The sequence below is a fragment of the Syzygium oleosum genome, unplaced genomic scaffold (assembly GCF_021117445.2).
Source record: "Syzygium oleosum isolate NSW1041296 unplaced genomic scaffold, Sole_v2.1 Sole_v2.33, whole genome shotgun sequence".
Taxonomy (NCBI): domain Eukaryota; kingdom Viridiplantae; phylum Streptophyta; class Magnoliopsida; order Myrtales; family Myrtaceae; genus Syzygium; species Syzygium oleosum.
Window position 1 is genome coordinate 257881 of NW_026607517.1, and position 14164 is coordinate 272044.

The 14164-nt window shown below is 41.8% G+C and overlaps 1 long non-coding RNA gene across 1 annotated transcript; it reads left to right on the forward strand.

Moving 5' to 3' along the window:
• Nucleotides 1-11070: 11070 nt before the first annotated feature.
• On the forward strand, nucleotides 11071-12287 carry LOC115690321 (uncharacterized). Its single transcript, XR_004006829.2, has 2 exons — nucleotides 11071-11316; nucleotides 11787-12287. It is a non-coding gene; the product is annotated as an uncharacterized LOC115690321 (long non-coding RNA).
• The last annotated feature ends 1877 nt before the right edge of the window (nucleotides 12288-14164 follow it).

A 14164-nucleotide genomic window follows, 5' to 3' on the forward strand; every position in this document is an offset into this window, starting at 1 on the left:
CTTTCTATTGGGCTGTAGTTCAAGTCTTAGAGCTATGATAGTGATCGCTAGCATGTACTTATGTGGGAATAACGAAGCAAGAACCTTGAGAGGCCGCTTACAGTCTTTTCCCTTGGTTCTTAAGTTGCAGGGTAGGCTTTGCAGTAAGCATTTCAGATCCTAACTGATGTACCATTGCTGACACCTAAAATTTTGACTAATTAGTAATTAATTGCTTAGAAAATTAGGGATTAATCTTTAATTCCTAAACAAAAAAATTAAAGTTAAAATTGCATAACAAATAATTGTTAGGAGCATTGTTCATAGGGGTGTGCAACCGGATCGGGTTTATCCAGCAACCAGACCGGACCACTCGAAAAATAGGTCCGAGAACCTGTTCCTGTTTGAACTGGTCCGGGAACAGGTTTCATTTTTTAGGAACCAATTGGAACTGGTATGGTTCTCGGTTCCAAGTGAAGATCCACCGGGACCGGTTTTTAGCTTGTGTTAAAAAAAATCGTAAATCATATTATTACTATATTTTGGATTGTTACTTTTGATGGATAGTAATTTTTATTGCTCATTTTAGAGATTGTTGCTTTTAGCGGATAGTGATTTTTATTATTCATATTTTACTTTGAATCGTTTCATTACTACTCATATTATTTTGCTGAAAAAAATGAAGCAAGAAAAAGGAACAAAAGAAAAACAGGTTCTCGGGTAAATCCTGAAATCGGATCGGAAAAACAGGGTAGGTTCCAAAATAGGTTCTAGGACAAACATGGTAGGTTTCAGGTTCCAAAAAATTGGGAACCGATTATAATAGGGTCGGTTCCAGGTCTGGAACCTACCAACCCTGGAACCGATAACCCGTAATTATTCATTCATTGCATTCAAATTGGATCGGCGATGGTGTAAAGTTTTGAACTTAAATTAAATTACATGGACTGAGCCCATGGAGTAGCAGAATTCGGCCCTACCCACTGCACTGGCTGAAATTCATAGAGAAAGGAGGGCCTTGTTAAGCTTAAGTTAATTGAAGTTTAACCCGTTAGAGTTTAATTGGAATTAGGCCTTAAGTTATTATAGCCGATGAGTTTAATAAGGCCTAAATTAAGCCTGTTTAGATCTACTATAAGTAGATATTAGGTCTTCACAATGAGGGGGGCCACACAATTGACATACACGGCCATAGAGAGAGAGAGAGAGAGAGAGAGAGAGAGAGAGAGAGAGAGTGCCACAATTGGGAGAGGAAAAATCGTGAAGACATTCACTGCCACAAGACACAATGGAGAGACGGCACACGTTGAGAGTTCTACTACGAGGTACAGAGAATGAAAGAGACTCTGGGGCGGTGGTCTCTGTCTTGAGTGGTCCTAGCCGAGAGAGACAAAGAAGGTATATGAGAGAGAAAGGTTTTTTTTTCCCTACAGGTCACTCAGGTCCCGCAGTTGCAGCCCCCACATCCGCGACTATCTACAAGCCTGCAATCGAGACACCACCTGCGCCAGCACACTCGCGATACCCGACGCCCCCAGCCGTTCTGTTCACCTCTGCTCCGCCTGCAGGCCGTCAACAGCCGCCACCAGCGCAGCATCAGTCCAGTGACCAGGCCAGTCACGCACCTCATCTCCCACGTCTGCTCCGAGCGCGCAACAGAACCACCAATTTCGCTGGCCCCGCAGCCCCGGAGGAACAGTCCAATCCCAATCACATCAGTACTTTGGCCAGTCCCTCGCCGCGTGCGTTCAGTCTCTAATATCTCCGGTGAGGCCCAGAACTCTGTGTTTTCCCCGCAGGTTTGATCATTGAGTACTTGTAGCAGTCAGAGAATTCTGTCACGTCCGATCTGTCAGAGAATTAGGTGATGGAAAGCTATTGAGAAAAGTATGTTGCTTTCTCGTATAAACATTGTATAATCACAGCCTTATTTATAATACATAGGGTCGAACTAATTGAGGAAAAAGATATACAGAATAAAGGAAAAATCAATTTCCTAATATACAATATTCTAGTTTTTCGTCAATGAACTCATCAGGATCGATTAGGATATGTATTGGGATCAATTAGAATCAGTTGGGGCAACAGTATCTTCAATGCTCCCGGCGGTCTATACACATCAGGATGCCTAGCTTGCTTAATAGATACTAACATAGGGGTTTAGTGAAGATGTCCGCAGGCTGCTCCGTCGTTGTCTTGATCACTCCATCTTAAATCTTGTTTCTAATGAAATGACAATTAATTTCTATATGTTTCGTCCTTTCATGAAAAATCGGATTTATTGCAAAGTGCAGCATCATTGTCATATAATAAAATGGTTGGTTCCTTTACCCATACATCGAGATACAGATGGTGTTTGCCATTGCCCGATATTCTGCTTTAGCTGATGATAATGAAACAGTCAACTGTTTCTTTATTTCCCAAGCGAGTAACGAGTTCACCCAATTTGATGCAGAATCCTGTGACAAATTTTCTACTCATAGGGCAAGTAGAATAATCTATATCATTATACGCTGTCATCTCCATGTTGTTTTCCCAAGACATTAGTATTCCCAAACCCGGACATCCCTTAAAAGTACTTCATGACTTTCAGTACAACATTCATGTGGGACTGCTTCGAATTATGCATGAATTGGTTGAGAATCTGCACGGCATAACATATGTCGGGTCTAGTCATGGTTAGATATATGAGTTTCCCGACAAGTCTCTAATAAGAAGAAGGGTCTCTGAGCAAAAGATCCTCATTCATGGGTGATAATCCCTTATCATACTCAGCAGTCGTTAACTTGACATTATGTTTAATTGGGATAACAGCTGGTTTGGATCCCAATAGTCCTGCTTTTAATATGATTTCTAGGACAAATTTGCGTTGACTGAGACAAATACCCTTATCTGATCGTGCAATTTCTATCCGAAGGAAGAATTTGGGAGGTCCCAAATATTAATGTGAAAGGTAGAGTGTAGATACCTTTTAAACTTCTCGATGGCATTTTCATCATACCCCTTAATAAGTATATCATCAACATATATAAGCAAGTAAACTGATGATGTACCTTGACTCCGTGTGACTAAGGCATAGTTGTGTCTGGATTGCCGGAATTTAGCAGCTATAAGTGCAATGTTGAATTTGGCATAACATTGACGAGAAGCCTGTTTGAGTCTGTATAGGGATTTACGGAGACGACATACTCGATTCTCTCCTTGTCTACGTAAACCTGGTGGAAGATCCATGTAGATTTCCTTTTCTAGATCTCCATGAAGAAAAGCATTATGAACATCCATATGATGAAGAGGCCAATCATGAAGAGCGGCAATGGAAAGGAAAGAACGAACGGTGACTTCACTCACTACTGGAGAGAACGTTTCAGTATAATCAAAACCTTCTCACTATGTGAACCCCTTAGCCACTAGTCTTGCCTTATAGCACTGAATGGAACTAACCGCCTTGTATTTGATCTTATATAACCACTTGTAGCCAATAGATTTCCAATGAGTGGGTATTAGAACGATATCCCAAGTCTTATTTTCTATTAGGGCTCGTAATTCATCCGCCATTGCTTGTTGCAACGAGGTTCTTTGGCAGCTTCATCATATGAAGATGGTTCATGTCTCTCAAATATTATACTAACGCAGCACACATGTTCAGGTAAAAGTCGAGCAAAGCTAACATATGATGAGACGGGATAGTGTGTACTAGATGACTCCAGGGTAGAATAAATATAATCTGTTGTCCAAGTGGGCAGTTGTGTAGTACGATTGGAACATCGAGGAGGAGCTCGTACGGCAGATGGAGTAGTCCCTTGTAGTTTGGAAAATATATCATCTGAAGGGGTAGGTGATTGAGGAGTTATAAGGAACTTTGATGTGACTTCCTGTGGAACACTGGGGGCCACATTATGTGTACCTAATGGTGAGGCTGCATCATACTCAGGGTTCGAAAATACCATGGGAGATGACATATGAGGAATCACCATAGGTTATGGAGGCAAAAGATCTTCTTCGATCAAAAACGGGCGGTGATTAGTAGTGTGTTAATCTGTTGATTAGAAGATAACTCGTCCTAGAAAGGGAAAACATCTTCATGGAAGATAACATCTCTACTAACAAAGAAACACCTGGTGGATGGATCTTAAACCAAATATTCCTGCTGAAGACTAGGGTATCCCATAAATACCCATTTATGGGCATAAGGACCCAATTTGTCTCGACGGCCACGGTAGACACATAACATAAACAGCTAAAGACACGAAGGTGGCGAATGTTTGGACATGTCCCAAAAAGCAATTGAAAGGGGTTCTTCCATTGAGAACTTGAGACGACATCCGATTGATTAAGTATGTTGTCATGACTACACAGTCTTCCCGGAACATTTCAAGGAATAGAAGCTTGGTATTTAAGGGCACATGCAACTTCTAGGAGGTGACGATATTTTCTTTCAACTACACCGTTTTGTCGAGAGGTATATGTGCAGGAACTCTCTTGAAGGATGCCATTTGAAGTGAAGAATATTCGTGATTGAAAAATTCTCGGGCATTATCAGTGCGAATCCATTGTACGGATTTATGAAACTAATTTTAATAAAGACGAAAAAGTTTCTAAGATGCGAAAGGACTTGGGCGTTGGATTGCATTAGAAATACCCAAGTTGCTCGTGTATGGTTATCCACAATTGTGAGGAAAAAACGAGATCTATTACGGTGTGGAGTATGGTTGATCCCTAGATGTCCATATGTAGAAGAGAAAAGGCTGTATTGACATGTGAATGGCTTTGTGGAAAAGATAATCGCGATTGTTTAGCCAAATGACAAATAGGACAGTTTGGGTGAGGAAAGGAGGCAATGTGGCCTAAACTCTGATGGGATAAAAAATATTTTCATTAATGCTAGCATTACATAAGGTGCCCTTATTTAAGGGAAAATACGAAATATCAAAATTTTTGAGAAGAGTGGCACAAAAATAGTCTCTCGTGATTGTTACCCAAGCCCATAAGTTTCCCAGTCAAAAGGGCCTGAAAGAAGCAGATGTTAGAATTGAAAAAGGCCCAACAAGAATTGTCTTCACAAAATTTGGAGATAGAAATAAGGTTAATCTGGAATTCGGGAATGAGTAGAATATTTCTTAGAGTGATGGAAGGGTTAAGTTGAACGTTCTCAATTTTGGTGACAGAGGTGTCATTTCCATTAGGAAGACGTACCAAGGTATGAGGAGCTTAAGCAATGAGAAGTACCTGCATAGCTGGTTATGTTATCTCATGTTCCTAGCTAGTTTAGAGCTTCTGATAATTTGCTGGAATTGGTCCTTATTGACAGGTTGATGAGCCTTGGCATATGTTGTGATAGAAATATCTTGCTCTTTCTTTTTCTTATCTTGTTAATGATAAAAGAGTAACTGTTCTTTATTTCAGAGATAACAAAAAGTATTTATAGGCTTAGGATTAAGCCTAATACATTTACACAAATACCCCTAACTTGCTAATATTCTAAAGTAATAAACCCAACACTTCCCCTCAAGTTGGAGCGTACATATAAAAAAGTCCTAACTTATGACAAATATACGAAACTCGTCCACGTCGAAGAGGCTTTGTGAAAATGTCTGCTAGTTGCTCTTCCGAACGTGTGTGTACCAACCGTATGTCTTCACAGTTCACCTTTTCTCGAACAAAATGACAATCCACCTCTATATGCTTCGTTCGCTCATGAAACACTGGATTGCTAGTAATATGAATAGCAGATTGATTATCACAGCACAGAATAGATGATCCGGTCATAGGTAGTCCAATCTCAGCTAACAACATACGAACCCATTGAAGTTCACTGGTAACATTAGCCATAGCATGATACTCGGCCTATGCACTAGATCGGGAAATAACAGACTGTTTCTTACTTTTCCACGACACAAGATTACCACCAAGAAATACACAGTATCCCGAAGTAGACCAGCGATCCATAGGGCAACTAGCCCAATCTGCATCAAAATATCCTGTCACCTCCAAAGATTCAGGGTTGGAATAACTAGCTATACGAAGATGACCTTGATTATGGAACACAAGTCCTTGACCTGGAGCTCTCTTCAAATATTGAACAATTTGTAGAGCAGCTTGCCAATGATAAGTACGAGGTGAGCTCATAAACTGACTCACCACACTAATAGCAAATGAAATATCTGGACGGGTAATGGTAAGATAATTTAACTTGCCTACTAACCGACGATACTTCTCTGGATCATGAAGAAGTTCTCCATGTTCATTGTCAAGCCTCACTCCAGGATCCATAGGTGTGTCACCAGGCTTAGAATCATGTAAGCCAACTTCCTTAAGAATGTCAAGAGCATACTTTCGCTGGGAGAGAGCAATGCTACCATTGGCATAGGCAACTTCAATGCCAAGAAAATATCGCAGACGACCTAGGTCTTTAGTGTTAAACTCCTTTTGAAGAAACTGCTTGAGTCGTCGTATGTCTTCAACATCGCTGCCTGTGACAATGATATCATCAACATAAACAACAAGAATAACACATCCTTTTGAAGATGACATACTAAATACTGAGTGATCCACACTACACCGATGCATGCCAAAAGTAATAACCGCATCACTGAACCGGCCAAACCAAGCACGAGGAGATTGCTTAAGCCCATAAAGAGCTTTTCGCAATCGGCACACCTTCTCCCCCTAAGCAACAAACCCAGGTGGTTGCTCCATATATACTTTCTCGTGAAGATCACCATGAAGGAAGGCATTTTTGACATCAAGCTGATGAAGAGTCCACTGAGACCAAGCAGCCAAGGAAATAATGATACGAACAGAAGGAATTTTGGCTACCGAAGAAAAAGTTTCATCATAGTCAATACCATAAGTTTGAGTATAGTCCTTTGCTACAAGACGCGCCTTTAAGTGCTCAACTGAACCATCTGGATGGTGTTTGACAACAAAGACCCAGCGACAACCTACCAATTGTTTATGAGCCGGCAAGGGAACGAGCTCCCAAGTCTTATTATGATGTAAAGCAGCCATCTCCTCCTCCATAGCGCGAGCCCACCCTGGATGGGCCAAAGCCTCCTGGACACTACTAGGCACAGACACAGAAGCAAGAGATGACACAAAGGCAGACATCTGAGGGCTTAAGTTATGATAAGACACAAAATTAGAAAGAGGATACCGAGATCAAGTACGGTGAGCAATAGGAGAACTGTCAGGAGACGATGGAAGAGGATCGGAAGCCTGGACCGAAGTTGGTGGTGGTGGTGGAACGCTTGCTAGTGAAGATGTATTACCCCAAACAGAACGAGAACCACGTGTATAGACCTGAAGAGGGGTCGGTGCTGGTGAGCCTGGATCCGGTGGAGCAGCATCAGAAGTAACAAACGGTGGCTCCGGCTGAGATGTAGGTGCAGAGGGTGGCAGAAGGTCCAGGGTTAATGGTGCTTGAGGACGATCATCGCCAAAGAATGCTTTATCCTCAAAGAAAGTCACATCAGCAGAAACATACTCCCGACAACGAGTAGGATTATAACAAACATATCCCTTTTGAGTACAGAAGTAACCAACGAATATACATTTTTCAGCACGAGTAATAATTTGTCTAATCCATGAGACAAAGAATGAACAAAACAGACACATCCAAAGATACGAGGGCGAACAGACCATAAAGGACGATCAGGATGAAGAAGAGCATAAGGAATAGCTCCTTTAAGCACGGAGGACGGAAGATGATTAATAAGATGACATGCTGTAAGTAGAGCATAGCTTCAGAATGATTTAGGTATATGAGTGTGAAGAAGAAGACAACGAGCAACATCCAACAAATGACAGTTCTTACGTTCAGCAACTTCATTTTGTTGCGGAGTGTGAGCGCAAGAACTCTGATGTAAAATACCATGAGATTTGAGAAATGGAATAAAGGTAGATGAAGAAAAGTACTCACGAGCATTGTCAGTACACAAACACTTAATAGAACAATCATACTACGTACGTACTTCATGATAAAACTGGTAGAAAGAATGAAAAACTTCAGTACGATCTTTTATTAAATATAACCAAGTTGTACGAGTACAATCATCAATAAAAGTGACAAAATACCGAAAACCAAATGAAGACTCTCGACTAGGACCCCACACATCGGAGTGAATTAACTCGAATGGATGTGACGCACGACTCAAAACACGAGGAGAAAAAGACTCACGATGGTGTTTACCTAAGTGACACATTTCACAATTAAACTGAAGACTTGAACTAGACACGAAAGGAAACCGTTGGAGTACGTCTGCTGATGGATGACCAAGACGACAATGTAATCGATAAGGATCATCCACAGCTTTATTCTGAACTGTTGTAGCAGCAGCAATAATCTCAGGTTCCAGGATGTACAATCCACCAGCTTCACGCCCACCACCTATTCGGCGTCTAGTCTTCCGATCCTAAAGAACACACGAAGACGAAGAAAAGATAATATCGCAATCAAGATCATGAGTAATAGAACTGATTGATAATAGATTGTAAGGAAAGTGTGGAATATGGTAAACAAAAGGTAAGGAGACAAAGGAACTCAATGATACACAACCTGTACCAGTAACTTTGGATTGAAAACCATCTGCTAAGGTGACTGACATAGAAGGAACAGATGAGGTGGATGTGAGAAGACGAGGATCACCAGTCATAAGATGAGTGGCACCCGAATCAATAACCCAAGAACGAGGAGGAGCTGTACTGGACAATAGACATGTAGGATCATTACGCTGTGCTAAAGTAGCAGTAGGACCAGAGATAGCACCACTCTCACTCTGTCGTGCTCTGACCAACTCATCATATTCTGCACGAGTCAACTGTACTGTACCCTGTCCAGAAGAAGATCCAAGGGAAGGAGCCCAAGGCTCAGTATCAATAGAAGCATGTAGACCCCGTAGTTCAGGATGGAGGTCATAACAATAATCAACAGTGTGCTCGAAAAGCTGGCAATGAGTACAAAAACGGTTCGCTCGACCACCACCACGTGCTCCTCTAGAAGTATTACTACCACCACCACGAACGGTACCTCGGCCTTGAAAACCACGACCACGACCACGGTAAGAACTATCAGAATTCCATTGTCCACCGCCGTTAATACGACCACGAGTCCCTTGACCTCCACGAGCCACCATAGCACTACTATCTGAAATTGCTGAATTCTTGGGACTGGAAGTGTAACGAGCAGCTCGAGAATACACTTCTTCAATGGAAGGAAGAGTGCTCTAAGAGGTAATCTGTTGACGAAGAGCACTATGATCTGGACCAAGGCTACGAAGAAAGAGCATGGTTATCATGTCCGCTTCTCGTTGCTGCATCTGAGTAACTGTGGTAGCAGGTGGAAAATAAGACTTGAGGCGCTGATACAAAGATGCAAAACGAGCATAATGTTCTGTCAAACTAGCAGCACCAATTTTGGCTTCAAATAAAGCCTCCCACATGTCACAAACTCGACTCATGTTATTCTGTCCATAATACAGTAAAGCACACTTTGTCCATATCTCACGGGCTGTAGTGCAATCCATGAAAAGGTGACGAATAGATTCAGCCATACTTCCCCATAAAAGTGTACGCAAAGTAGCATCTACGTACTTCCATTCTTCTAGACTAGCTGAATCTGCAGGTGGTTCTTCTTCAAGCCATCTAGACTGGCGATTAGAATAAATAAAAGTCGAAAGAGCCATCGACCAAGAAGGGTAATTGGTACCGTCCAACTTGACCAAGATATTGTGCAGATTAGTCATACTATAATATGAACCAAAAGATACTGAACTCGAAGAAGTACTAGAGGAGTCCAACCCCGAAGAAATAGACGGTGAATTAGATGAACCAGTAGACATCCTCACAAACCACTAATCACTGGAAACTTGATCCGCGTATGTAATAAATAACACACCCCACTTATTATATAACTTCTACGAGTATCCACAAATCTCAGTAACCCCACATGTCTCTCCAACTAATTCAATCAATTCAATTCAACCACACTAATTCAGTCGTTCCAAATTCAACTACTCTAATTCAGCCAGCCAAACTCAGAACTCTATCCACACAATTCAGAACACCATTTAACCCTTCGTAACATCATATAATAATATATAACAATCGAGCCTCATAAATCAACTACCCTACATCCAAATGTCACTTTCAGCAGCCAAATATCACTTCCACACAACCCTCGGCCTCAGAAACTCCCCTGATAACATCGATTTCTGGGTTTCAATACACAAAAACACTTGAGAGATCTGAGGCAAGTGAATTAATGGTCAGACAACACTGATTTCTGACCTAGATGAGTTCCAGTAGCGTTATTCTTGGGTTCGCCGGAGTTGGGCGACCCTGGATTGAGGTCGCCGGGGCCTGGCGACGCTGGATCGACGGTTTTCGGCCCTAGGCGACGCTGGGCTGAGGTCGCCGGACCAAGATCTCGCCGGATCTGAGGTCGCCGGCCCTGGGCGACGCCGGACGGAGGTCGCTAGAGGGATCTAGAGTGGGTCACCGGCGAGATCTACAGTGGTGGTGGCTAGGGTTTGCTGTGAGAAGTGTTAATTTTAGGGTTTAGGTTTTTAATTTAGGCTCTGATACCATGTTAATGATAAAAGAGTAACTGTTATTTATTTCAGAGATAACAAAGAGTATTTATAGGCTTAGGATTAAGCCTAATACATTTACACAAATACCCCCAACTTGCTAATACTCTAAAGTAATAAACCCAACATATCCGATGACTTTCCATGCAGTTTCCAACAATTTTCTCGGGTATGATAAAGACGTTTACAATAATCACAAAATTTACATTTCCCTTTGTTGGAATTCCGGGCATGTGATTTGTTGGAAGACGTTAAGAAATTTTGGCCATTCGATCCCCTCCAAGCGGGGCTGACATGGCTCGGTGTGCACCGTCTGATCTGGGCGCCGCAAGAATAAAACTTAGACCGTCTAATCGCGCGAGATGATTTAGGTCGTCTGAATGCTTGATGTGATATGGACTGTCTGATCCCGTGATCAAACCACGGCCGTTCGTTCCAAATGATAATCGCGTGTGTCCTGAGCCGTTGGATGGTGCAAATAGATCACACCCGTCCGTTTGGAAACGAGAGGCATCATCTTCGTCCTCCAAAAGACCAGTTCGCGAGCCCCCCGAACCTCTGAAGATGCCATGGCCGGACCTCGTTGCGAGTAGGCGCTGGTCCGGCATTGCCTTGGCTGCAAGAACGACTCGGTCCCCGACTTTGAGGTATTCCAACGAGGCCAGACACTGCGACTCCTCTTGCATCGCAAGTTGGTAGCTACAACCAAGCAAAGTAACTAGCTCCATGGCGAGGATTTGGTTGCGAAAAGGTAAGTAGCTCTCATTTAAGATCAACAGAAAGGATGTTACCTTCTCCTCTCTCTAATTGCACAGTACTGAGCTAGGATTTCTTCCAACCCTTGCAATTTTTCTTTGGCCATTTCTAATTCGTTTCATAACGCTGATAGCCGGTTGAAAATCGTGGTAATTGAAAGATTTCCTTGCTTTAGCTCCGATAGGGCTTGGATTATTGAAAAAAATTTAACCCTATCGAGCTTCCCGTACATCTCTCATATGTTTTTCCAAAAATTTTGGGCATCAAAATTTTGGGCATAAAGTTCCAGTATAGTGAGTAATAGCTCTTTCCAAGCCTCAGAGCTGCGGTGACTTCCAGGGTGAGGCAATTGCCAATCCACGTCCAGACAAGCTGGTTGCACTTCCTCCGGTGTTGTGCGAGCCGCTCATCGGCCAGAACGGGGACGGTTCTGTCGATGAACCCTTCTTTATCTTTTGTAATCAGTGTCCACCGGAGCTCTCGGGACCAGATGGAGTAGTTCTCCGGCTCCGAGAGTTGCTGCGAAATCAAGCAGAGCTTTGGTTGGCGGTGGTCGTATATAGAGGGTCTCCCGGCTCAGGCCGGCTGCCGGAGGTACCTGCGAAGGGAAAGAAACCAGGTCCGAAGCCCCGGTAAGGAAAACGAGTCAGACCCAAACCATTCTGGTTCGAGTAAGGCACCGGTCCGGATCTGGAATTGCTTACCTCCAGTTTCTACATTCATCAGTGTCGAATTCTCAATGATGCTTCCTCCCTCACGTATCATGGTTCGCGTCCATTTGATTTCATGTGCATTGAAAATCTTTTCCCGTGCGGGGTAGATGTTCCCCTTGCTTTTGTTTAGTAGTTTGTTGTACTTTAACAACCTTTGATCTGCTTTTCTCTGGAAACATTGAAAGTAGTGGTCTGCAAACAGGGTAGACTTTGTGCTGTATCATTATTTCCTATCACTTTCTATTGTGCTGAAGTTCTGGTCTTAGAGCTATGATAGATGGGAATAACGAAGCAAGAACCTTGAGAGGCCGCTTAGAGTCTTTTTCCTTATTTCTTAAGTTGCAGGGTAGACTTCGCAGTGAGCATTTCAGATCCTAGCTGAAGTGCCACTATTCTACAGTTCCAATTTAGAACATGCTAGCCAGCTTGCGCAAGCCAAACAAACGGATCTAAATCCTCTACTTTCTCTACGACCACAAAAGTATGCAGTTTATCGCGTGCCTGAACACAACTTAAACCGGGTTCTTCTCCACTGCCCTTGATTTCATCAATTCGCTCACTCTATCTGGCCTCATCCCATCTCCCTGCTTCTGCATAAATGTTGGAAAGAAGTACATCGTATTCACAATGATCTGGCTTCAACTTGAGCAGATGATCAGCCACCCAGCAGCCCAGCTCTATGTTCCCATGTATCCTACATGCCCAGCAAAGCACCCAAATATTAATATCTGGTTCAAAGTTTAGGCCTTTAATGAGTTCCAGAGCTTCTTCAAAAAGGCCAGCTCGGCCAAGAAGATCAACCATGCAAGCATAGTGCATCTGTGTTGGCTCAAGATTATGACACCAAATGTCTTTGAAGTACTTCCTTCTCTTCTCAACCCGCCCTCCATGTCTACACGCTGATAAGGCCGCAATACATAGAACAGAATCGTATTCCACACCACCATCCCTCATTTCTTCAAGAAGGATAATAGCAAGCAGTCTCTATTTCTCCCCAGCATCCCGTCACCCCTGATCAGAATGTTCCGAAAGGCCTCATCCCTCCGCTTCATACGGTCAAATGTTTCTCTAGAAACATCAATCTTTCCACAATTTGGCATATAAATCCAACAGTGAGTTTGCAACAGAGAGACGTGCATGAAGTTGCTTCCTGACCAGTAGCCCGTGAATTTCTTTACCCTGCTTGATTGCAGCTATGTTTGCACAAGCTGAGATAGCTCCGAATAAGGACACAATATCATAATTCGTATCCATGGAGCGCATTTCTTTCAATAAACTAAGCAATAACTAGTTTTAAAACTTTTAGTGCACTTAATCCTATATTTAATTATGAAACTTTGTTTCATCATGCGTAGTATTAAATGACTAGTTAATATTTCTTTTTCCAAAAACACATCACTAGATCTCCCTCGATTTATTTTCAAAATAAGAATATTCACATATTCCTTCTTTTTTCTTTTGATACTTTCATTGTCAACAATTGGTTGTTATTGTGTCTTGCTTTTATTGATGCTTCAAGTTAATTACTATTCCCAACTTTGTTAATTTTTATTTGGTTGTGTCATGATTAATGGTTTACACTTTTTCACTTATGTTACTATATTTAATATGTTATATAGAAATTCATGTCACAATACTGAGATATTAGCGCCCACATACTTCAACATTTTTATAGGAATTAATTATATTAAATTAAAAGGAGCATGAGATTTTTTCAGAATTAATAATAAAATTTCTAATATATATATTTTACAGTGTAATGCAGACTATACTTTTTTTTGGTCGAAATGCAGACTATACTTTGAACTTATTTCTATTGTAAAAATATGTTTGAGAATAGTAATATTTGTTAAACAACAAAAAAATTGAAAATATAAACAAAATGGCCAGAATATTAATTAATGTTTGAAAAAATTTGCGGTCTGTCGACGAACTGTATGTGTATCTCTATCTCTAATTCAAAAATGGTCCTCGGATAGATATTCGTGCAATTATTTTCTTCATTTTCCTCTCTTTTACTATTGGTTTTCCCATCCAAATACAACCTAAGCTGTGCCTCGGAGCATCTCACAAATAATGGTCAGATTACATGAAACTAGGGGTGGCAAAATGGGTCATAGACTCATATTT